The sequence below is a fragment of the Halichoerus grypus genome, chromosome 3, assembly GCF_964656455.1.
Source record: "Halichoerus grypus chromosome 3, mHalGry1.hap1.1, whole genome shotgun sequence".
NCBI lineage: Eukaryota > Metazoa > Chordata > Mammalia > Carnivora > Phocidae > Halichoerus > Halichoerus grypus.
Window position 1 is genome coordinate 105,407,126 of NC_135714.1, and position 26,752 is coordinate 105,433,877.

At 37.6% G+C, this 26,752-nt stretch overlaps 1 long non-coding RNA gene across 2 annotated transcripts in view; it reads left to right on the forward strand.

The window, feature by feature from the left end:
* The window catches only part of LOC118540564 (uncharacterized), a 213,238-nt gene that overhangs the window by 132,453 nt on the left and 54,033 nt on the right, over positions 1-26,752 (forward strand). For both annotated transcript variants that reach the window (XR_013446158.1, XR_013446159.1), the window contains one exon: positions 130-207. This is a non-coding gene — a long non-coding RNA (uncharacterized LOC118540564). The remainder of the gene's footprint in view (positions 1-129; positions 208-26,752) is intronic.

Genomic DNA, 26,752 nt, shown 5'->3' on the forward strand with positions numbered 1-26,752 from the left:
AATGACAGGATCTGGGGGTTTGGATTTGCTGCTGGAAGGTCGTCAAATTCAGGTTTACATGGCCGGGGAGGAGCAGGGTCAGGCTGTGTACCCAGACTGACTCACATATCCCTTTTTTCTCACAAGCAGGCTGATCACTAGGAAGAGGGAAGATGTTAGAAGGCAAACGGATTTGTTGGGGAATCGCAGCAGCCGAAGACTATCATGGTATGTAGGAGCCAGCTCATGGTCCGCTGCCTAGAGCCAATTCGTAAATTTTTGAAATTTTGCAAGTTGATTGTTAAACACAGTCATTAAATTATAAACTTACAATAATGTTAAAAACAAAGGTAATAAGTACTCAAAACTCATCACTCCTTAATTACCATATTTTCTAATTATCTATGTCCTTGAGGTGTTTACATCGATTGCATTTGATTGGTGAAAATATTATATGAAAGTGCCCTTCCATGCATTTCCTCCCAACCCTGTGATCAGTGATGTCACATTGGTGGTTTGAAATCAGCCATCGTGGGAATATCATACCATGAAAACCTGCAAATGCTAGAGATTAGCACTTCACTTATTGTTTGTTTATTATTTGGACTTAAAGTGATAGAGAAAACATTAATAATGCTGATTCAAATGAACAGTGTCACTTCTGCAGTACAAAAACTTGAGGAAGTATCCTTTTAGTGTTTGAATCTATTATTTGGTTCAGTGACTAAGCTGCTCAAGTCACCATTGAGAGCGTGAAGCTCCCAGATGTGCGTCTTTGCTGTTTCACTTTCATCTTACTTACTAACTAACTGCAAATATCATCCAACTTTTGTGTCAGAGCCACATTTGCTTGTCGGTCACAACTATAGGCTGGGTACAAATTTGGCAAAACTCAATAAAAGCATTCTGGGAATTGGCTATACAGACTTTTATAATTATCTTTTTGTGAATATTTTGTAAATTGTGCTCTATACATCCTTTATATCAGTGAAACTCATAGTACACTTATTATGTGTATGTAAAATGCAGATATGTAAAAATGTATGTGGATGTAAAAATGCATACATTATTTTTAGGATAGTTTGTTAGGGAGTTATGGACACCCACAGGTGCTTTGCAATGCCCCAGCAAGATAGCCCCCTAACTCCGTGTTGGGCACGGGGACAGAAAAATGGAGGTATAGCAACTTGAATGCAGGGAACATTGTAACTGGAGACATACCTAGGCCTGAAAATTATTGAGAAAGTACTTTGAGACAATATGTTTGAATTCAAGATGCTTGCCGTCCCAGTTTTTCTCCTTGGCTCCTCCCACACCAGTCTCAATTGGTCCTGAAAGAACTCTCTTCATTCAAGGATGTCATTTTCTGGAAAGAGTGAACATGGGATCTATACACAGATATTGAACACAAAAGAAAGAGGAAAAGGAGCTAATCCATGTGAAGTGGCAAGTAGAGAGTCCTCAAGTTATTATTATTATTTTTATGATGTAAGACAGATGACTAATTCACATCAGAGTAGGAATTATGCCCACAAGTAGAAAAAACCATTTCAAACATATAATTCTCCACATTATCAAGTAGATTAAAGACAATATTACTTTTGTGAAATGAAATGTCACAGAAGGGAAACAATAAATCCAAGAAGGGAAATTTGTGGAGGGAGGAAAGTATTGTCAGACAATCTGAGAAGTTTAGACTCAGCGGAGCTGTTTGAGTCTATAGGACACAGACAGATCACCTCAGACATGAAAGAATGCAGGGAACAGAATACCCATGCGTCTTTCTTTAAAAAGACACATGATGATGAAATCTAAACTATACACACACACACACACACATACACACACATTTTCCTTGACTTGAAATCAGAGAACATGGTCTCATTTCTAATGGTCTTGGAATATTAAAAACAAACTTATGTTGGGGCACAAAGAAAACCTCAATAAATTGTGCAAATTAGAAAAAGAGGGCATAATGTAGTCATAGATCACAATACACTGAAACTAGAAATTTATTACAGAAATAAAATAAAATCCCAACCATCTAGAATTAAAAGCAACAACAACAAGAAAGACAATTCTCAAATAAGTTTTAGGCTCAAGAGAAAATTCAGAACTGAAGTTACAGAGCATGTAGAAAATAACAATAATAAAACACTATATATAAGAACTTAGGTTCTAAAGCTGAAGTCATGCTCAGGAGAAGATTCATGGCTTTAAGCACAAATGACATGATCTTTTAAAGAATAAGTTAGGGGGAAAAGCCCCAGCAAAACTATTTTTTAAGAAAGAGGAAGTAGAAGTTTAATAAAAATTACAACAAATATTAAGAAATTAGAATACAGAAAGATAGTAGAGCTAATACACAAATCAGTCTCCCAACAACACAGATAAATCACTAGTTAACCTCATTAAAGAGAAAAAGGAGATGATGCAAACACACAAAATTAGAAACCAAAGGAAAAATAACCAGATACAAAGGAAATTATAAGAAATGTTTATGTTTTTTTTTTCACAAATATTTAAAAATCTGAATACATGGATGATTCTCTAGGAAAGTACGTATGACCAAAATTGATAACAGATGACAGGGAAACTCAAACTGAACAATTACAAGGAAGAAAATTATTTAAAAAATTATTAAAGTGTTGTCCCTATGAAAAAGGTCAAGGCTCATGGTACTTTAAACGTGAATCTTTTCTGAAATTGGAGTAGAGAAAGCCTTCCATTTTATTTTTGCGAAACTACACTGAAACCAGATTCTGAAAAAAAAAAAAAAAAAAAAAGGAAATTTCACACCTAGCTTACTAAACTGGAAATAACCCCAAGTAAAGTTAAATGATAGAGAAATAATATGTCACCATTAAAAGAAAAATGTATAGCTATCCTTATGTGGTTACAGAAATATCTTGAAATATAATATTCAAATAAAAAAGGAAGGTTCAGAACAACGTATATGTGTCCATTGGAGTAAAAATACGTATAGATTTGTGAATGGAGCATTTTTTATTAAAGTATAATTGACATACAGCATCTTATAATTTCAACTGTGCATCATAGTGATTTGATAATTTTAGGTCATACAAAATGATCCCCAGACAAGACATTTGTTTTATCAATGCGTTTTCACAAGATAGCGTATCAAATAAGATTCTTTTCTCTCATTTTTTAATAGTTGGAATTCCCAAGTGGAATCACAACTTGATATCCCATGGAAAACTTAACCTTTCAACCAGCTCATGAGATGTGAAGTGCACTGACCCAGTTTTATCAGAAATGCCCTTTAATTTAAAGGGGTAATAGTCATTTCATTTTCATCATATATTTCCAGTTTTCTTTTTAGCTACGAATAGAGAGTAAGTGCTATACTGTGCTTTGGAACAAAATAGCATCAAGAGGTCTCACTCTTGTTCCCCCTTAGTAAGTTAGGATTCTTGATCCTTCTTTCACTTTCAAATAACACTTACAAAGTTTCTGAAAACGTTAGTTATCTGGCAACTGTACAGTTTATGTTAGGTTGGTGTGTTTGGCTGTTCAGTCTGATGCGCACTATGTGGAATGCATCTGGGAAAATTTATAGAGGGGGGTCCAGTTCTCTTACAGGATGCTGTGGAAGCAGATTCCATGTGCTAATAATAGAATCTTCAGGGAGATGATTTTGCTTTTTGTGAAAAAAGAATGTTTTGAATTGCTGTATGAGAATTTTGGTGTCCGCAACATCCCAGATGTTGTACTGTGAATTGTTGGGTTAAATGGTCTACAGGCAGCCAGAATTGGAATATACAGAAAGCAGAAAAGACCAATTATTGTAAAAATCTGACATTGGGGGCATATTTCATTATTAGGTAAGGATTTTGGAGACCCATGTTGCCAAAGTGTTCCTGGACCTGATGCCTATTTTGGGGGGTATTTTTAAAGGAAGATTTGGATATATGATACTGGATGTTAAAATTTGCCCTACTTTGGTACATATGAGTAGCTGACAGCAACTCTAGAACTGAGACATGTATTATTTTGGGGGTTGGATGACTATTGGAGCATTTATAAAAGTGCTAAGAAAAATGGAGGAATCTTTTAGTGTCAGTCTAGGGATGCTTCCTAGGTCCAGGACTATTTTCCAGCATTCTTGAGCCCAGGCTAATGAGGTGCTAATGGGGTGTTAGTACTGGCTACTAGACCAAGGCATCCAAGAGACAGGAGGGTAAACACTCTTTGAAGTATGTGCCTAATCCTTTGAAGTGTGCTTCTATTGGAAGATAAGCACTTTTCCTGTCTTAGTGATCTCTGGTTTGATGTCCTACACCCTATGATATAGATTCTGGGCCAACACATTTGCTCTTTTCAGGTGCTACTTAGGGAAGAAACTGCATTAGAGGGGTGACTCCAAGGTTTGGCTCTCATGTTCCATCTGGCTATAACAGAGCCTCATATAGGAAACCTTTAAATAATTGTAAACCGGCTTAGGTGACTTTTCTTATACCCCAACCCCAGAAGAAATACAAAATATAAAGTAGGTCAAACCAGGGGAATATAAGCCCAAATCCCACTCTAAACTTTTCTCCTCTTTGACTTCTCCTCACTCTCTTTTTCCCTCTTCAATACCCCAAATTAAATAAGGTCAGAACTGTCTCTTATTGGTCTTTTATCCTCAGTTCCCAGCATAGTCATTGTACACCTTGAGTACTGAATCCATTTAATTAATACACAGGAATGAATTGCTTCATTACATGGACTAATACCCTGAAGAAGATGCTCTACTGCATGATTCTTAAAGGTTCTCAGTGTAGCAGAAAGCCATATATAGAGGACAATACAATATTTTCTAATCTCTAAGGGTTTAGATCTTGTACATCTTTTGTTACTTTTTTAAAAGATTTTATTTATTTATTTGAGAGAGAGAGAAAGAGTGAGAGTGAGAGAGTGACAGAGGGAGAGGGCAAAGCAGATTCTCCACTGAGCAGGGAGCCTGACGTGGGGCTCAATCCCAGGACCCTGGGATCATGACCTGAGCCGAAGGCAGATGCTTAACTCACTGAGCTGAAGGCAGATGCTTAACCCACTGAGCCACCCAGGAGCCCTTTTTGTTAGGTTTATACCTAAGTATTTTATTTCTTTTGGGCAAATGGTATTTTGTTTTAAATTTCAAATTTTATGCTAGTATATAAGAAAATGATTGGCTTTACTATATTAACTTTGTATTCTGCAACCTTGGTCTGGTGGCTTATTAGTTCCAGGAGATTTTTGTCAATTCTTTCAGACTTTCTACATAAACAGTCATGTCATCTGAGAACAAAGACAGTTTACTTCTTCTTTCTTAATCAGTATACCTTTAATCCTCTTCTTGTCTTATTGCATTAGCTAGACTTCCAGGATGATAATGAGAAGGAGTGGCAAGAGGGGATATCTTTGCCTTGTTCCTGATCTTAGTGAGAAGGCTTCTAGTTTTTCACCATTAAATATCATATTAGCTGTAGATTTTTTTGTAGATGTTCTTTATATCAACTTGAGGATATGCCCTTCTGTTCCTAGTTCACTGAGAGTTTTATGAGTGGGTGTTGTGTTTTGTTACATGCTTTTCCTGCTTCTATTGATATGCTTATGTGATTTTTCATTTTTAGCCTGTTGACGTGATGGATTGCATTAATTGATTTTTGAATGTTGAATCGGTGTTGCATACCTGGGATGAATCCCACTTAATCACAATATATAATTCTTTTTATACATTCTTGGATTCTATTTGCTAATATTTTGTTGAGGATTTTACATCTATGTTCATAAGAGATATTGGTATGTAGTTTTCTTATAATGTCCTTTTTTTGGTATTAGGGCAGTGCTGTCCTCATAGAATGAGTCAGGAAGTATTCCTTTTGCTTCTATTTTCTCAAAGGGATTATAGAGAATTGGTAAAATTTCTGCCTTAACTATTTGGTAGAATTCACCAGTGACCCCATCTGGGCCTGGTTCTTTTTCTTTTGGAAGTTATAAATTATTGGTTCAATTTCTTTAACAGATATAGACATCTTTTGATTGTCTATTTCTTATGTGAGTTTTGGCAGACTGTATCTTTCAAGGATGATCCATTTTACCTAGGCTTTCAAATTTGTGGACATAACAGTTGTTCATAGTATTCCATTATTATTCTTTTAATATCCATGAGATCTGTAGTGATGTCCCCTTTATCATTTCTGTTATCAGTAATTTTGGTTTTCTCTCACTTTTCTTAGGTATACTGACTAGAGGCTTATCAATTTTATTGAACTTTTCAAAGAACCAACTTTTGGTCTCATTGATTTTCTCTATTTATTTCCTTTTATCAATTTCATTGATTTCTCTTCAAATTTATTTTTTATTTATTTTTTTATTATGTTGTGTTAATCACCATACATTACATCATTAGTTTTTGATGTAGTGTTCCATGATTCATTGTTTGCATTTAACTCCCAGTACTCCATGCAGTACATGCCCTCCTTAATACCCAACACCAGGCCAACCTATCCCCCCACTGCCCTCCCCTCTAGAACCCTCAGTTTGTTTCTCAGAGTCCATAGTCTCTCATGGTTTGTCTCCCCCTCCGATTTCCCTCCCTTCATTCTTCCCTTCCTGCTAACTTCTTCTTCTTCTTCTTCTTCTTTTTAACTTACAATGTATTATTTGTTTCAGAGGTACAGTCTTACACAATTCACAGCACTCACCATAGCACATACCTTCCCCAGTGTCTATCAGCCAGCCACCCCATCCCTCCCACCCCCCACCACTCCAGCAACCCTCAGTTTGTTTCCTGAGATTAAGAATTCCTCATATCAGTGAGGTCATATGATACATGTCTTTCTTTGATTGACTTATTTCGCTCAGCATAATACCCTCCAGTTCCATCCACGTCGTTGCAAATGGCAAGATTTCATTCCTCTTGATGGCTGCATAATATTCCATTGTGTATATATATCACATCTTCTTTATCCATTCATCTGTATATGGGCATCTTGGCTCTTTCCATAGTTTGGCTATTGTGGACATTGCTGCTATAAACATTGGGCTGCACATACCCCTTCGGATCCCTACATTTGTATCTTTGGGGTAAATACCCAGTAGTGCAATTGCTGGATCGTATGGTAGCTCTATTTTCAACTTTTTGAGGAACCTCCATACTGTTTTCCAGAGTGGCTGCACCAGCTTGCATTCCCACCAACAGTGTAGGAGGGTTCCCCTTTCTCCACATCCCCACCAACATCTGTCATTTCCTGACTTGTTAATTTTAGCCATTCTGACTGGTGTGAAGTGGTATGTCATTGAGGTTTTGATTTGGATTTCCCTGATGCCAAGAGATGTTGAGCACTTTTTCATGTGTCTGTTGGCCATTTGGATGTCTTCTTTGCAGAAATATCTGTTGATGTCTTCTGCCCATTTCTTGATTGGATCATTTGTTCTTTGGGTGTTGAGTTTGAGAAGTTCTTTATAGATTTTGGATACTAGCCCTTTATCTGATATGTCATTTGCAAATATCTTCTTCCATTCTGTCAGTTGTCTTTTTGGTTTTGTTGACTCTTTCCTTTGCTGTGCAAAAGCTTTTTATCTTGATGAAGTCCCAATAGTTCATTTTTGCCCTTGCTTCCCTTGCCTTTGGCGATGTTTCTAGGAAGAAGTTGCTGCGGCTGAGGTTGAAGAGGTTGCTGCCTGTGTTCTCCTTTAGGATCTTGATGGACTCCTGTCTCACATTTAGGTCTTTCATCCATTTTGAGTCTATTTTTGTGTGTGGTGTAAGGAAATGGTCCAGTTTCATTCTTCTGCATGTGGCTGTCCAGTTTTCCCAACACCATTTGTTGAAGAGACTGTCTTTTTTCCAAGGGACATTCTTTCCTGCTTTGTTGAAGATTAGTTGACCATAGAGTTGAGGGTCCATTTCTAGGCTATCTATTCTGTTCCACTGATCTATGTGTCTGTTTTTGTGCCAGTACCATACTGTCTTGATGATGACAGCTTTGTAATAGAGCTTGAGGTCCGGAATTGTGATGCCAGCAGCTTTGCTTTTCTTTTTCAACATTCTTCTGGCTATTCAGGGTCTTTTCTGGTTCCATACAAATTTTAAGATTATTTGTTCCATTTCTTTGAAAAAAGTTGATGGTATTTTGATAGGGATTGCATTGAATGTGTAGATTGCTCTAGGTAGCATTGACATCTTCACAATATTTGTTCTTCCAATCCATGAGCATGGAACGTTTTTCCATTTCTTAGTGTCTTCCTCAATTTCTTTCATGAGTATTCTATAGTTTTCTGAGTACAGATTCTTTGCCTCTTTGGTTAGTTTTATTCCTAGGTATCTTATGGTTTTGGGTGCAATTGTAAATGGGATCGATGCCTTAATTTCTCTTTCTTCTGTATTGTTGTTGGTGTATAGGAATTCCACTGATTTCTGTGCATTGATTTTATATCCTGCCACTTTACTGAATTTCTGTATGAGTTCTAGCAGTTTTGGGGTGGAGTCTTTTGGGTTTTCCACATAAAGTATCAAATCATCTGCAAACAGTGAGAGTTTGACTTCTTCTTTGCCAATTTGGATGCCCTTTATTTCTTTTTGTTGTCTGACTGCTGTGGCTAGGATTTCTAGTACTATGTTGAATAGCAGTGGTGATAGTGGACATCCCTGCCATGTTCCTGACCTTAGGGGGAAAGCTCTCAGTATTTCCCCATTGAGAATGATATTCGCTGTGGGTTTTTCATAGATGGCTTCTATAATATTGAGGTATGTACCCTCTATCCCTACACTCTGAAGAGTTTTGATCAAGAAAGGATGCTGTACTTTGTCAAATGCTTTTTCTGCATCTGTTGAGAGGATCATATGGTTCTTGTTCTTTCTTTTATTAATGTATTGTGTCACATTGATTGATTTGCGGATGTTGAACCACCTTGCAGCCCAGGGTTAAATCCAACTTGGTCGTGGTGAATAATCCTTTTAATATACTGTTGGATCCTATTGGATAGTATTTTGGACCCAAAGACACCCCCAGATTGAAAGTGAGGAGGTGGAAGACCATTTACCATGCTAATGGACACCAAAAGAAAGCTGGGGTGGCAATCCTTATATAAGACAAATTTGATTTTAAACCAAAGACTATAATAAGAGATGAGGAAGGACACTATATTCTACTTAAAGGGTCTATCCAACAAGAAGATCTAACAATTGTAAATATCTATGCCCCTAACATGGGAGCAGCCAATTATATAAGCCAATTAATAACAAAAGCAAAGGAACACATCGACAACAATACAATAATAGTGGGGACTTTAACACCCCCCTCACTGAAATGGACAGATCATCTAAGCAAAAGATCAACAAGGAAATAAAGACTTTAAATGACACACTGGACCAGATGGACTTCACAGATATATTCAGAACATTCCATCCCACAGCAATAGAATACACATTCTTCTCTAGTGCCCATGGAACATTCTCCAGAATAGATCACATCCTAGGTCACAAATCAGGTCTCAACCAGTACCAAAAGATTGGGATCATTCCCTGCATATTTTCAGACCACAATGCTTTGAAACTAGAACTCAATCACAAGAGGAAAGTCGGAAAGAACTCAAATACATGGAGGCTAAAGAGCATCCTACTAAAGAATGAATGGGTCAGCCAGGAAATTAAAGAAGAATTAAAAAAAATTCATGGAAAGAAATGAAAATGAAAACACAACTGTTCAAAATCTTTGGGATGCAGCAAAGGCAGTCCTAAGAGGAAAGTATATAGCAATACAGTCTTTCTCAAGAAACAAGAAAGGTCTCAAATACACAACCTAACCCTACACCTAAAGGAGCTGGAGAAAGAACAGCAAATAAAGCCTAAACCCAGCAGGAGAAGAGAAATAATAAAGATCAGAGCAGAAATCATTGAAATAGAAACCAAAAGAACAGCAGAACAGATCAACAAAACTAGGAGCTGGTTCTTTGAAAGAATTAACAAGACTGATAAACCCCTGGCCAGACTTATCAAAAAGAAAAGAGAAATGACCCAAATAAATAAAATCATGAATGAAAGAGGAGAGATCACAACCAACACCAAAGAAATACAATTATAAGAACATATTATGAGAAACTATATGCCAGCAAATTAGATAATCTGGAAGAAATGGATGCATTCCTAGCAATGTATAAACTACCAAAACTGAACCAGGAAGAAATAGAAAACCTTAACAGACCTATAACTACTAAGGAAATTGAAGCACTAATCAAAAATCTCCCAACAAACAAAAGCCCAGGGCCAGATGGCTTCAGGGGAATTCTACCAAACATTGCAAGAAGAATTAATACCTATTCTTCTGAAACTTTTCCAAAAAAATAGAAATGGAAGGAAAACTTCCAAACTTGTTTTATGAGGCCACCATTACCTTGATCCCCAAACCAAAGACCCCATCAAAGAGAATTATAGACCAATATCCTTGATGAACATGGATGCAAAACTTCTCTGTTCTAATTTTTATTATTTCTTCTACTTGGGATTTAATTTTATTATCTTTTTCTAATTTCCTAAAGTGGAAGTTTAGTTTATTGATTTTAGATCTTTCTGCTTTTCTTCAATTTCCCTCTAAGCACTGTTTTCACTGCATCCCATAAATTTTGCTAAGGTATATTTTCATTTTCATTTAGTTTAAAACATTTTTCCATTTCTCTTGAGATTTCTTCCCTGACTCATGTTGTTTAGAAGTGTGTTGTTTAATCTCTAATTTTTTTTTTAATTTTCTGGCTACCTTTATGTTGAATGTTTATTTTTAATCCAGGACATAATCAGTCTGAATTTTTTTCTCCATTTTCCCCATGTACCTTTGAATGGGGAGCGGGATGTTGTCGTAAATTTTTCCAGTATCTTCTGGATGAATCCTTTTAAATGACCCATGAGTACCTCATAGTTAACAAGCTTCAATAAACTTATTTTCTTCTATCCCAAAGATTTCTATTTCTTTATGCTCAAGATGCCTTACTTCTGCACCCACCCCCTCTGCAAGTCAGAACCCTGGAGATCCTCCCAGATTTTTAGTTTCCCAGCCTCACACATGTAATTGGAAATCAAGATTTATCAATTATACATTTGAAGCACTTTTCTGTCCCTTTCTCTCAATTCCAGTTTTCACTAAGTTCAAATCCTCTTCATCTCTTACTTGAACTACTGGAACAGTTTCTTAATTCATCTTCTTGCTTTTAGCTTTATTTCTCCCTTCTATCTCTCACCACTTTGCCAGAGTAATTACATATACATGTAATTAATGCAGTATTAGTTATAACATTATAACATTAGTATAATATTAGATATGGATAACAAATATGCATTCATTATATTTTGATTTGTTTAAAATTATTTTTATTTAAAATTCTTCAGTAGCTTAGAATTCTTCCTAATGCCTAGAGGTTAAAGTATAAATCCCTTCATAGAGCATATTTAACTCTTCTAATTTGACCCTCGACCCTTTAAACTTTGGTTCTTGCCTTCATTCCTAGAAATTTGGTTACTGTTCTGTAAGAAAAGGGCAAGCATACTTGTAGCTGCTCCTCAGAGGTCACCTTCCTGTGAGGTCTCTCTGGAGTATTTCTTTCCCCCTCACCCATTTAAACGCTCCTCCTTTGTTTGTCCACAGTTCCTTTCCTTACTCTTTCAGTGCCTCTCCCATTTTGTTTCAGGTTAACTATTTACAGGTAGGTAGGTTCTCCCACTGTGAGTGCATTAACGGAAGGACTGTATTTTGTTCACATTTATTTATTTATTTATTTAACCCAGAACCTTGCCTGTAGTAGGTGCTCAGGAAATGTTTGTTGAATGAGGTTGAATGTGGCAGAGCTTTTTAAGAATATGGTGAAAGCCTCAGTGTGGCTTCATTAAACCTGAGCCATTCAGACCACCAAAGGAGCTTTGTCTGAAGGGGGAGTGGCACCAATTAGTGTAGATTGTTGTGAGTAGAATGGAAATAAGCTAGAGAGAAGCTCCAGTCTCATCTAGGTCCCTGGGGACGTACTTGATGCCTTTCAATGAATATGGTTTAAAACTTCATTCATATGAATTTTTATTGTATTTTTCAGGGATCTCCCCCAAAGCTATAAACACTTAGATATTGTTAGGCAGATCCTTATTCCAAAAAAGAATGCCAATTTTTATTTTAGTTGTTTGGAATTGTGGTCCCTCTTTATTTCAGTATTTTTGTGCTTTTTGATCTTTCAGTTAGCTGGATCTCAAAATAGCAATGAAATCTTTCCTTGGCAATGTCAACAACTCCTACTCTCTTCCTCACCCTCCCATTCCCTCTGCTTTTTGTTTTCCCTCTGTTCTAGTACTTCAGTAGTGTTTCTGTAGATCTATGTAGGCTTGCATCAATCTGTGAGCATGAGTTCCCAGAGGACAGTCACAGTGTCATTACATTGAATTTTTTCCTGCAGGGCCAAGTAAAGTTAACTTGCATTATGAAGATGCTCAGTAAGTATTGAACTACTGGAACAGCTGTGTAGGTGGGCAAATAATGACCTCAAAAGCAATTCAGAAATATTCTTGTTTGCAAAGATTTGAGTAGGTGATGTTGTTTAGACATTATATCATCTAAAGACTCAATTTCCTATGGCAGCTAATGTGGGGTTAAGAGGACATTCTGTGCAGTTCAGCAATTTGAGGGAAGCCACAGTTGGAAAGGGGAAAGAAATGAGTGCTTGGAGGGGTCAGGGGAACAAGATAGGAAATCCTCAAAGGCAGCTGTCTACTTGCACTCCTGGAAAGAGTGGGGGAATGGAGGGAGAAGAAGTCTACTGTTGTAAATAACTCCACTTGCCAACACTCATTGAGCTAGCCACAGTGTCTATGTGGGAAGAGTAATTTCTGATAAAAATAGAAGAGAGCTTTCCTTCTTTTTCTCTTCTTTCTTCTTTCTTATTTTCTTTCTTTCTTTTTTTTTTTAAGTTCAAGCACTTTAAAAGAAACTGTGGGAAATTTTAATCATAGGGTGGTTCTTTCTTTTCTGAAACAAGGAAAAGACATTTCAATTTTAAATTCAGGGGGTTGAAATGATTGTGTCATTTTAGTTAGAGTAGAGCATGTCAACAAGTGGACATGTTTTCATTGTGGAAAGTATGACTTGAAGATGTAACATTTTAAATTAAAAAAAGCAAATGATTTCTGTTGTGGTTTTCTTTCCTCCACAGGAACACTTAGAACTTAGCTGCATTTAGACATATAAAGTAAAAATATCAGACATTCACTACTGTCTTAGAAATAGAAATCTTATTATGTGGGCTGGGTTTCTTAATATGATTTGGGTATACTGAAAACAGAACAAAAGTTGTCCCTTCCGAGACAAACTTTGCTTAGAGGTATTCTGAAAGATTAGCCTGCTGGTTTATTTAAATCTTTATGTTTTAATTATGGGAGTTAGTAGATAAAAAGAGGTGTTGACTACTACTAAGGTTCTTGATTTCCAGTTCAATTTCTTATTTATTACTAAAACATCCTTTACAGTTCATTGTACCTAATAAATGTTTGATAAAGTGCTGAATGAATGAATTTTAAGATGTTTGGAGTATAAGTGTGCATTAATTACTTAATGATGATCAGCTACCAATAAGCACTAATAATGATAATAAAGGTGTTATTCATTAATTGGATTAATATAGACATTAGAAGTATAAAAAATATGACTTATAGACTGGTCTTTTTAAAGCCAACATCATTCCATGGTTTAATTCAACTGTAGTTTGTGTAATATAACAATATTAAGAACAGTGTCCTTTCTTTTCTTTCTTTCTTTCTTTTTTTTTTTTAAAGACTTTATTTATTTATTTGACACAGAGAGAGAAACAGAGCACAAGCAGGGGGAGTGGGAGAAGGAGAAGCATGCTCCCCAATGAGCAGGGAGCCTGACAGCCACCCAGGCGCCCCGAATAGTGTCCTTTCATAGAGAAATCAGACCAATAGCCAGATTAACTCTGCTCAAATATGAATAAACATTCAGAACCATGAAGCTGTAGAGGTTATTAGCTCTGAATAGAAAGTGTTGAGTAAATAAACTTCTGGTCAGAGTAATTGGTTGCTCTCTTTGTAGAACTAATTAAAAGATACAGCTAAGTAGAAATTTATTTTGCTGACAAGAGACCTTTCCCAAAATGATTTTGCCACTTGCTCCGTCATAACTTTAGGCAGATTCTTTTTTTTTTATAGCCAAGCCTTACGTGCATGTCATTATTATTATTATTTTTTTAGATGGGAGGATATGTGTATGCACATAAAGTAACATACGTTGATTATAGCTTCCTTCTAGATGTGTAAAGTTATTTTTTCCCTGTAACAGAATTTTCATTTACAAACCAAGATGCTTGTTATTAGTAACAAGTTATTTATGCCTCAGAACCAATGGTACTACCTTCGGAACATGGTGGAAAACAGCACAGATTTCAATGTTTTTAACATAGACATTCCAAGATAATTAAAACTAATCTTTTTTCTTTTTTCGTGACATTTGTGTTCAGGGAAGCCTTTTTGGTTTTTTTGGGGGGGGGCAGGGGTGTTGGATTGCTTCACTTAATGCATGGTTTCAACCCAGAGTTGTTCTCTTTAGTAGGGCAACATCTTTCCACTAAGGGGACCTGGGTTCTGACTCCCTGGATTCCAATTCCTGTTGTGCCATTTATTACCTGCGTGGCTTCAGTTTAGCAGCTCTGCTATTCAACCTCACTAAGCCTCAGTTTCCTTACTTGTAAAATGGGCAAAATAGCAGTAGGGCTGTGAGAGGATTGAATGAGATAGAATTAAGGCCCTTAAGATGGTACCTAGAGTAAGAACATTGTAAGCATTCACTGAAGGTTGGTGATTATTGCAGCTGGACTTTGGATTTCTTCTCTTTTGTTCAGCCTTCCTTCTTATGTTTTTCTTCTCAGATCAATTCTTTCACTCAACTTTCCCCAATATATTTGTTTTTCCTCTTTTGGTTAATTTATATTATATACATGGACATATAGTATACCTTATAAAATAATGGGACTGGTTCCCAGGAGAAATTTTTGGAATAGAACTCAGTATTATTATACTTCCTACAATATGTATAGAAATCACTTATTTAAGCATGAAAACAATACTTTACATGTGAAATACACCTAGATACTGTTACAATGATTCCTCTTACAATGATTCCTGTGTTCTTCTCTGCGTTCCTGGATATTCATTACCTTACCTTTGCAAATTTCATGTATACCCCTACACATGCCTGCTCCTTTGCTCCTGCAGAGTCTTCTTTCTTTGGTTTCTAGCTACTGATACATCCCCCTTTGCCCTGTATTAGAATGCACTTTCTTCTAATATTGCTTCTATGTGACACTCATTAGCCTTCTCTTCTGTATCTCAGATATGCTATGTTCAATCCAATGAGGCTGACAAGGGAGCAGAGTTAACATTTATTCAAGGATGGCAGCAGGAAGAGAAAGGACGGGCTGATACTTCTCCTCACCCCTCCACTTTCCCACTGCTTCCCGAAGTGATGGACTCATGACTGTCTTGTGTGCTGGTGACCAGAGAGGGACAGTGAAGGGACTGGGGAAATTTTGCTTTCTGGGTACTTCCCAGTGCTTTCTGGGTAACATCCAAGCTCCTCAACACGATGCATGTGTTTTCTGAGGCTGGGACCCTTATAGCCTCTTCAGCCTTAGCTTTTAAACTTTATACCCTGGTTTAATTTTACATTTAGACCCTGGTAATACTAAATGGCTTGCAGTTGCTGCTGTGGACATATGTGCCTTTGCTCACACCCTTTTGTAATCTGGAATGTTCCTCTGCCCATCTTCACTGACTGCAAGACTCCAACCTATCTTTCAAAGCTCAGGCCAGGGACTATCTCTTCTGGGAAGCCTTCCAGGACAGCCTTTCCCTTCTTCATACTGGACCCAATGCCCTCTTTCCCTCAGATGCCATCGAACGCTGTAAATAGTTCTGTCATTATGTCCTTTTTTAATTTGGAATGATCTGTTTATGGGTCTGTTTTCTCTGCTGAATTAAATTCCATGACAGCAAGAGCCAGATAATATTCAATTCTGTATCCCCACCATGGAGCATGGTGTGTGGTGCAGTGTGTGCAAGCTAGAGTTATTTGTAGAACTCTTAAACTGACCTCACTGGGATCTGTGGGGATGGAGACAGTGATGAAGTAATTCTTACTTCCTTTCATGGGGCTTGCCTAATAATGGCCTCAGCATTGGAATTCCTTCCAGACAACTCAACCAGCCGGATAATCTGACCCTTCTCCGATTTGTGGTCTTATTCCAGAAGTGACTATGTTTTCTAACTTGGAATTCAGATCTTTACATTATTTGTAGAATTTTTTCGTATGTTGTAATACAGCTTGTTTGCCAACAGCATGTATTTCCCATTTAGTCATTTGTTCTACAGATCACTTATTAAGATGATGGACTTTCTAAACTCATGAGACAAATGCCTCTGAAATGCCTGAAACAAAATGGGCCACGCGGCAGATTTTCTCATAGAAGAAACCCGTAGGCGCGTAATAGGATGCCTCTCAGGACAAAACAAACAAGCAATTACCTGAGCTGCTTCCTGTGGGAAACTCAGCATCCTACCACCCATGGTGATGATTCCTGTGAGTTTTTTTGAGGTGTTGCATCAGTCTAAGGAAATACATTCATATGTTTCTCAAAAAATGCACATTTTATTTTCTTGGACAGAAAACAAACTATATGTCTTTGTTCAAGTTTACTTTCCTCTTTCTACTTTGCCTCTTTTGTCTTTTAAAAATGAATATAGAATATGCAATTTTGGAAGTCAGTAGGAAAGACTGAATGGTGTTTGTCATAGGCTGGTAAGTGGGGAGCAAACTGGGCTCAAGAAACATCTGGAATGTTTGTGATGTGGCAGTTTGCCTACATTGTCTTCTTCTGGGCTTCAACATTAATCAATGACTTCTAGAATTTAATTGAGGATATATTTAAATCACAGATGTTTGTTGTTATAAGTCTGGTACAAATCATATTTGATGAATCTGCTGTTGATTTTTCTCTCTGCATTACAATGACCTCTTCCTTTCTTATACGAATCTAAAGTTTTCAAAAATACTATGAAATAGAACCTTGGAATAAATCATATTTGGAAATATTACTGAGAGTAGATTTTACAAGTCCATCAACTGAAATAATAGGTATATTTAACTCTAGTAGATAAAAAATTATAATTCAATATAATTTTTAGAGTGATAAGAGTTCTGATTTTGCTTTTTTTCTTTTTTTACTTTATATTAGATGAAATACTAGTCATTTTGTAGTTTGTATCCCCTGGAACTTGAGACTCAAATTTTTGGCATTAGCTTCTTCATGTAGAATTAGCAATTCATCTTGAACTTTTTGTAGAAAATCATTTATTTGAATTTAAAATCCTCAAGTTTTCGTTTTCACTGAAAACTGATGTGTTTGTTATTTTAGCAAGTTTAACCTAAATAGTTATATGAAATTTGAAGTTTAAGAAGAAATTGCTAGCTTTGAAAAGTATATTTTAGTTATACGGATTAGAGACAAATTGTGAAGTATTATGCACTTTCCATCTGGAAATTACTATAAGATTCTGATAGGAAGTCTTTACAGTTTCATTTAGTAAATAATAGTTTTTCAAGTAGCTACAGAAAACTATCCTATTAATGCAAAGAAAAGAACACTTCCAAGGGTCTGTGATTATTAATTATTATTCTCTTATTACATGGTTTATTTCTCATGCTCTCTTGATGTTCAATGGTAGAAATAAAGTGAGATCCTTTAACTAGGAGGTGAGATACCAACAAAGACTCATTTTCTGCCCACTGCTCCTAGAGATTAAGAGGCAAAATTTTATCTTGAGAACTGTGGTCCAATGGCGATGGGGTGTTCAGAAATTGCAACTTTGAATTTAAAGTGGGAGATCGTTGAGTTGGCATTTCTGTCCAATGTGGTTGAGTATCTGAAAGCAGTTCCACATTTCTTTATCAGGAAGTCAGGCTGACTTGTGATGAAAGATGATGAAGACAAATCCTAAACAGGGCTTCCTGTTTGCTTAAACCTCCAACCCAAGAGAAAATCGCTTCCAATTTCCCTGTACAATCATGATAATATATTTTCTTTTCAGATTGTTAACAGACTGCTCAGCTTGTACTTGGCATTTCAATCATAGTGAAAAAGGTGAAGCCCCAAAGACTCCGAATTCTCATTAGGAATCTGAAATTGGATGGCCTTTGAAATTAACCTCTGCTTCTCCTCCTCTTCTGTTTAGTAAACACATTATTCATTAATTCATATTAATTGATTTTCTGCTCCATGGTCAGGTTTGAAATGGTACTGTAATGGATATAAGGGAAGGAAATATAGCTTCTGTCTTCAGAGCTCACTGTTACTAAAAAAGTTAGGTTAGAATACAGATGTAAATTTAAATTTAAAGATGGTAGCTACTCTGAAAGAACAAGTAGGTTGTTCCCTTTTAAGATGAATATTGTGTACAATGAGATTTTTAATTTTGTGAATAATTTTGGGGATATAAAAAGTAGGAAAGAGAAGAAGAGGAGTTAAGGAAGAGAACAAACTTTGTGGAAAGACTTAGAATTTTCCTAGAATTCTGGGACATCTAAACTGTGTTTGGGCAGGGGATTAAAGAAATAAGAAATTGATCTCAGCTTTATTTATGCAAGAAAAATTTGTTTTAAAGAGTTTGGCTAAAGATCACTAACTATTATACTTTATGAACTAGTTTGACTGTAACTAATTTTTTCCTAATATTCCTTATTTCAGAATATTAACCTTATGACCGGTATTAAACATAAACATTATGACCAGTATTAAATTTTTTTTTTTAAAAGGAAGAATGTCAAGATTTGACGCTTAGAATAATTGATTTTTAGAAAGATGAAATTATATTAAAATAGTAAGGTAAGTTCTGTAAATAATACAAGTAATCACAGTACCTTTCTGCTAATTACACTAACTCATGCTTATAGCTAACTTGTGTTGAACATTTACTTCACCGACTACCTTGCTAAATACTGTACATGCATTTCCTCATTTACCCCTGGGAGTAGGGGTAAATAGGTGGGATACACCTTATAGAAGAAAAAATTGGGACAAAGGGGAAGCAGTTTTTCATAATCAACCTCAGTGTCCATGCTTTAAACTTCTACTCAAGTCTTCACTTCTAAAGAATATTTTGAGCTCTTTCTTGCTTTCCAAACTTTTATCTGCTTTCCTTTTTCTTTTTTCATTCCTATCGTCTAATTTTCTCCTTTGATTTCTTAACCCCTTTCACTTTCTCATAGCGTGTCCCTGGTCTGTCATGGATTTTCTTGTTTGACAGATAGTTCACTGAATACCTCCGTTGCTGTTGTACTTGAAATCAAATGCGTGGATGATAGATAGCATTTTTTACTTTTATAGTGTGATGTAGATATGATTAGAAGTCGAAGTATGTATCAACTGAGGCCTGACATAATTCTTTTTCATAAAAGGGGCAGAAAGGATATGAAAGAATAAGAGATTTATCGTTTAACACATTCTTCTGTACATACATATATATACACAAGATTGTTTTTCCTGGGAAACAAATGATAGTGATTCTGCCCATAAAACATGGGCAGCATGTTTGGCCACACTGTAAAGAAGCCCAGCAAATTCTTCTGACCACAAGTTAACTGTCTATTAGAACACAAGGGTTTCATGTTCTTTCCGTCAACTTGCGTCAATCCCTGACATCTACCATGGCAGAAATCTGAATTCTTAGCTTGATGAAATGTACAGATAGTCTTCCAGAAAATTCTCTTTAGAACATGGCACGCACTATCTTTACAATTTGGAGTGCTGGTGATGATCAGGATGAAGGCCAGTCTGCCACTGGAAAGAATATGCTGAGAAACAATTTTATTGGGAAATTATGCTGTGAGTGGCCATACAGGTATTTCAAAGATGGATTGCCCGGATCAGACGAAACCAAAATAATCTGAAATTGCTCTATGTATCTTCTCAAGGCTTCCAAACCTTGTTATTTCAATGATTACATAACAACTTGGCATATGTGAATTCTCTGACAACGTTCAGAACCTCAAATTGTAAAAATAAGTGTTTTACATCATGCTCAACCCTTGCTAGTCATTAATGATTTTGCCCAATATGGAATTCTGAGTCTAATGATTTAAATAAAGAATAACTTAAAGAGGCCATCTCTTCTGGCCATCTAAATAACAACTTAAAGAGGCTAAAAAATGTATAAGAATGTATTTTAATTAAATAGTAAGCAATATGTAATGCCATATGTTCATAAGAAATGATGCAGCAGAAGTGGGGTTTTTTTGGACTTATGTTCTGTTGTCTTCCCTGGGCAGTTTCTAAGTCCGGGGAAGGGGTGGGGCACATGGGCAGGGTTATAAGCCATCACCATCATGTTAGTTTAATATAGCTAAGCTTTTATCTTTTTTTATATATTGAGGTCCACATATGCAATTTTATTGAGAAAAAATCCTGCAGCTAAAATTGCTTAAAAATTCACTATAGTCAATTAATATTTGATACCATGAAAAATGTCCACTTTATATAACCTGAAAAAAAAAGCTAATTATAAAACTAGAAGATGAAAGCAGTTCTGTAAAAAAAAAGGGGGGGGGGGGAGAAGGAAAGCAACACAAAGAAAACCCAAAAAAACCAAGAAGGCTGAATATATTTACAAGATTGTTTTGTGTAATCTAAAAACTGAAAAAAAATAGACACAAAAAATGTGAATAACATGTTTGTACTGTTTCGTTTGGCCAAGTTATTAAGGATTACAGGAAGAGAGTGTACTATTGCTTAAGACGATGAGAAATTTATATTAAAAAATAAATACTGCATGTAGCAGGAAGGGGAAATTGCCTCATTAATTACCTGGTTATCTTATCAGGGCTTTAATTTTTTGGTTTTCTGGAATGCAGAGCAGGCTTCATGAGCAGTGCTCAGAGTTGCTGGGGCAGCAGTTATTCAAGCTGAGCGATTTGCAACATTTGTTGTGTTCACTCTGGCCTTTAGGTTTCAGAAAATGAGTGTCTGCCTCATTCAGTGCCATTCAGCTTGAGACGGCAGTTCTTGCAGCAGAGATCCAAGGAAGGGCCACCCGTCCTCCATTTGTGCTTTCAATCAGTGTGTGTGGGGGTCCTGCTTCCATCCCCTGGGTGAGGGCAGTGTCAGACTCGACACCCCTTCCATAGAGCAAGCTCTCAAATCCAGAGTAACGGAAAGGGAACAGGGGAGAAATGATACCGGTTGAAGCCATTTTCCTCAAAGGTAGTTTTGAATGATGCTTAGCTCTGTGTTCAAGGGCCTTTTCTTCAGTCCACGAAGAGGTAACACAGTGGTTACCTCTCAGGGGGTAGATTTTATTCTCTTTATCTATCTTTTGTAGAAATAAGCATGCAGAAATTTTGTAATTCTAGTAAAAAGTCCACATAGTCTATATTTAAAAAGAAAAGCAAAAAATGCTAAATGCAACATGGTGTATGTAATTTGAAATATTTATGTTCCTTTGGACCTCAAGAAAATAAATTATTGTGTGGAGAATATTTATTTTCCTAATTTGATGGCAGTTTTGAACTTTAATCCCATTTTTCTTTTCCCTCAAATCCCCGTATTCAAAATCTAATTTCTATTTTTTTATTTTCCAAAGCTATGATATTTGTGGATTTAAGTTATACAACTTCTGAATGGTGCAACTGGTAGCCCAAATTAATATAACTAATTACAACAATTTTTGAAAAGCTCATAAATCTTATTCTGATCTTAGAGGATGAGGCTTTAGAGTATCTAGGCTGGTGGCCAGCAAGGAAAATAACCCGTATATCACAATAATAATGATACACATGTTAATAAAAATGGTAATAATACCATAAAAATAATAATAAAAATACTACAAATTTTATATTCTTTGAAAATAAAATATAGGGGGGAATACTATGTTTCTCTCTCTACCCCCTCATATGAGTTTCACAAAAGTATACGGATGAAGTATGATGCTGACACAGGCTTCTTGTGCCAATATTTCAACACAAATGACAATTGCAATCAAATTTTACCAACGGCCATTATACGGGATCACCTGCCTTCTCTTACATGTTTATGCTTTAGAAAACTAACATAAAATTGATATAAAACAATCCTGGGAAGGAGGATTTGTGATCCATTTCACAAAATGCACACGGGATGAACTGTTTACACTGGATGGCTCCTTGATGTTGCTGGCCAATAAAGTGGGAGTGATCCCCAGCTGATAGTAAATGTGATACATTTTATATAACATTTTATATTTCACACACATTACCTCATTTCAGTCACATGTATACCCTGTGAGATAGAGGGGGCAGAAACGACACGTTTTTACACAGATGAGTAAAATGAGTTCTAGACAGGTGAGGTAATTTGACCCAAATCAACACTTCTAAGAGTGGTGTAGAGTTGGGATGAGGACCAGGTTATCCGACTCCAGTCCAGCGCACACTGCCACTCTGGATGGCTTCCTTTTGTCCAGCTCCCTCTCCCTGAACTTGCTCTCAGCAGCTCTGCTGTCACCTGCAGCCCAAGGCCAGCACCGCGTCCTTCTCCACTGGTCTCAAGTTAGGTGGGAAGGAACAAGAACTCCTCTTCATCAACCGAGTTAAGAATCCATTCTTTTCGCGGCCGCTCCTTCTTCCGACAGGGAAGCTGAGATCCAGGTGCAAAAGCAGAACTGGGCTGCACGTTGCGTGTTCTTTCTGCCCCACCACAATAGTTGACATTGGTGTGGCAAAGGGGAAAATGCCATTTAAAAACACAGCTGGGGGCACCTGGGCGGCTCAGTCCATTAAACGTCTGCCTTCGGCTCAGGTCATGATCCTGGAGTCCCGTGATCTAGCCCTGCGGCGTGCTCCCTGCTTAGCGGGAAGCCTGCTTCTCCCTTTCCTCCCCGCTGGCTATCTCAGTCTCTCTCTCAAATAATAAATAAATAAATAGATAGATAGATAAATAAATAAATAACATAACATAAACCCACAGCTGATTGCAACCACATCTGCCCCAAAGTGAGGGGAGCACTTGCTGAGTGGTGGTGATGGCTTTTTATTTAGAAAAGTCCTTGTTGTGCCCTTTGCATGAAAAGGCCAGCCCTCCGTTCCACTCCTCTGACAGTGGTGGTACGGGGAAGTCTGAGAGCAAGAGAGCTGGCAAGGAGTTGCTGGAGCCAGACCTGCCAATCAGAATGTCGTGTGGGCTAAGGTGGCAAAGGACTTCTAACAGGAGGGTGTGTCAGGATGGCTATGAATGTAAAAGGCTGTGAGGCCGCCTCCTTTGTTGAACTTTGGCTTCGGAACTCTACTAGATAGATCCTCCCGCAAGTATCTTTCAGGGAGTGGTGTCCGCAGGGAGAAGAATTGAAGAGAGGGGTCCGGGGCTCACATCGGAATCTGCATTGGAAAAATGGAAAGAACAGCTGCTAGAGGTTAGAGGGGATTCTAGAAGGGCAGACTGGGAAGGGCAACAGTCTGCCCATTTGATGGGAATCTGCCAATTTGATGGAAATCTCAAAAGTTATGCTGACTTCAGCTGACTTCTTGCTTACACAAAAAAATGAAAAGTCACTACGCTTATTATCGAGAAACCTGAGAAGAGGCCATGGCCGGTGAAGTGTCCTGAGAAGGTTCTTTGATTTATTTAACTGTGGAATCTAAGAAACTGTAAACATCAACTGGGTCAGCCTTCCTTTATTTCTTTCTCCTTCCCTCCCTTTTTGCAGTAAAGGAATCTAAGCCTAGATCATTGTCCAATGTACCCAAGGCCAGATGGCCTGTGAGTGGTCACAGATGTAGGACTAAGAGTGACTATGAATTCAGAATGGGCAGCGCAGGTTCTGGCCCCCACTCATTGTCAGTTCCCCTGCTGGTAAAATGGGGAAAGCAAAATCATATTTCACAGGGTATTTGGGGAACCAGATAAAGTAATATAGGATTTGAAAACTGTCAAGGAATGTTAAAACATTTTGTTGGTTTCTTTAGGAGGTTATTTATGGTGTCAACAATTAGATGGAGAAGATTATTTTGGCTTTTCTGAAAAAGTCTGACAATTGTAGCAGTGGTATAATTGAAGTGACGTCACTGTTCCTCATGTGTGCCCAGGTGCCGACTGAAGCTAGGGGACAGGCAGTGAAGTTTATAGAGTATCTTCTGGAATAGTGATCTTTTGTGTTCTTGGTAGGCCTTCTAAATGATATTGTTTTACTCCTTCTTGTCTTTTTATTCCTGAAAGAATTAGAATGAAGTAGAAAAATTCTCATTTTCCCTGAAGGAAGTTAAGGATATTTCTTAGTAAATCAAGAAGTTCAAACACAGCATCCATAGCAGCTTGAAGTAAACTCTATTATGTTTAATTGTGCCTTTTTAAAAGTCAAACTCCAGAGGACTTTTGGTAGAGTGAGTCATGAGGAGTAGTAGAAGGACTGCATGCTCCTAGGCTGGAAGGGCTGTTACCGCTGTGCACTGCCTCATCTCCCCTCGCCTCCCGTTATGGCTGAACAGTACCTGTGGGAGAAAGTTCTAGGGGTTGGAGGGAAAGAGAACGAGATTAGGGAATGTAAATTGATATGGTATCATTCCTATAAGAAAAACAATAATCAGCTTCACTTTCATCTTCCTGAAGCACTTTTGTATTTGGTGGGAAAAAATGAGAAAAGTTAAAGACATTATTTAGAATGATCAATCTTCAAATTTATCTTCACTTAGATTATCAGTTGGCAATACTGTCTTAGAGCTTCTAATCTTTTTAAACCTGAGTATTTTAATAGAAGGAAAGTTTCTTTTGTGAGAGGGATCCTCCTCATGTTTGCCTCTAGGGCCTGGAAAGAAAGGAGTCTGGTTTACACCCTGAAACAGAGCTCCTCTGCCTCCCTTCTGTTCAGCCGGGTGTAGGGAAGGATCTACCCCTTTAATCACAGAGGCAAGAAAATACCAAAGCCCAGGACTTTGGCAGGTTTGCTAAAGGCTGGCGGCAGGTTGGCCAGGCTAACAATCAGTGGCTTCCAGAGTTCAGCATGACAGGAAGCTGGGGGCTGCCACTCAGTCTAGTCATTAGTTAAGAACTACTGAGACTGATGATTAGTGCTTGCAGCACTGGAGAATGTATGCATATCTGGCTCAGGGGACAGAGAGGTCTCAGAACATCCCAGACATTTGGTCGTCAGCCCTTTCATTCCCCCATCACTCAGGAAGTCAGAAAGAAAATGAAAACAAATTTAAAAACTTAGAAAAAAAAGCACCCAAGTTGTTTCTTTCATTTTCCATTTCCTTTAACAACACGATTTTTCAACGTTCTAATGAAATGCTAAGTCATAGATATAAAGATGTCAAGAAGTATGATTGCGCATTCCACACAAAACTTAGCCTCCTCTGAGTATGAGAAAACCAGGAAATAAATTACATTCTGATTCAACTTTCTCAATAAAATGAATACTATTTAAAAAAAATATCAATGAATTTGTGAACTTCTCCAAAAGGTGAAGAACAGTTGTGACAGTCGGCATTATCTTGAGGTGATAGGGAGAAAGGCTGGTGGGAGGGCTGGAGACCGTGGGGACTAGGGAAGTAACAACAGCACAGCAACACAGATATAAGGGTTGGAAACTGGCCTCCTGCAGTGGCGGCCACTTCCTTCTTCTGTCTGCTTAGCTGTACTCTGCAGACACACAATAATCACCCCAGCGGGTCTAGGGATCAAATGACGGCACTGCTGAAGGATTAAGAGCAATTCTATCCTCTTGGCTTGGACTTTGGAATTTTCATTAAAATGACCTTGGGTGTGGTGAGAAAGGAATTCAGGCAACAGGGATCAAGTCTTAAACATCTTACCTGGGAAAACAACCAAAGGGCCCCTTTTAGAAAGAGCCTTCTTTCTGGGCCTCAAGCAGAGCTGTCACACTTGTTTTTCTAAGTGTTTCTCACTTGGGATTAGCCTCCAGATATGTGAAAAGTGAGGAGTTTAAGGGTCTTAGGTAGGCAGAATGAGGGGGAAAGATAAACTACAGTAAGCTAGTGGCAGACCAGACCTCTTATATTTTCCAGTCTCTGTAATGGTTGACTTGTCTGGAAACTGACCTCCTGCTTCCTCTGCTGATCCCTTTGCCCTCAACAGAAGAGCTGGTGCTCCATTCGCTCTTCATGACTGTTTACTGTGAAGAGTACTGTCTACACGCAGAGAAGAGTACTATCTACATGCAGAGACCATGTTGGTCTTGGAGAAGCAGGAGCTTGCAGTCTGGCAGATGTGGACAGATAGGTTGTAGGCCTGGAGAATTGGAATGGTAAACTGGAGAAATGTAGAGGCCTCAGGAATCGAATGATTCCCCAAATGGGAGGACTTGGGAGAAAAATCAGTCTGGTGATGACTAACACAAGTTTGTGAAAAGAATGGATTTCTCAGAGTGGTTATATGTCTATGGGCTTGTGGGGTGGGCTAAGCTGAGGGAGGCTAAGCCCCAGCAAACCCCTCTCATAGGGTCGCTAATGAAATCAACAGACTCAGGTTAGGAAGTGGTAATGACTAGAAATTGGAACAGAGTTAGACTGTAGGTTGGACAGATTTACAAGAAAGGTTTGTTGGTCTTTGTCTATGTAATGGAGGATAGTTGGAAAAAAGGCAGGCAGGGGCAAGGGGCCTCATCCTAGGAGGAAATGACCCTTAAAGGGAAAAAGACCCCATCCTGTTATTCTACACCACCCTGGAAGGAGCCCTCTACCCTTTCCCACCTGATAGGTAAATG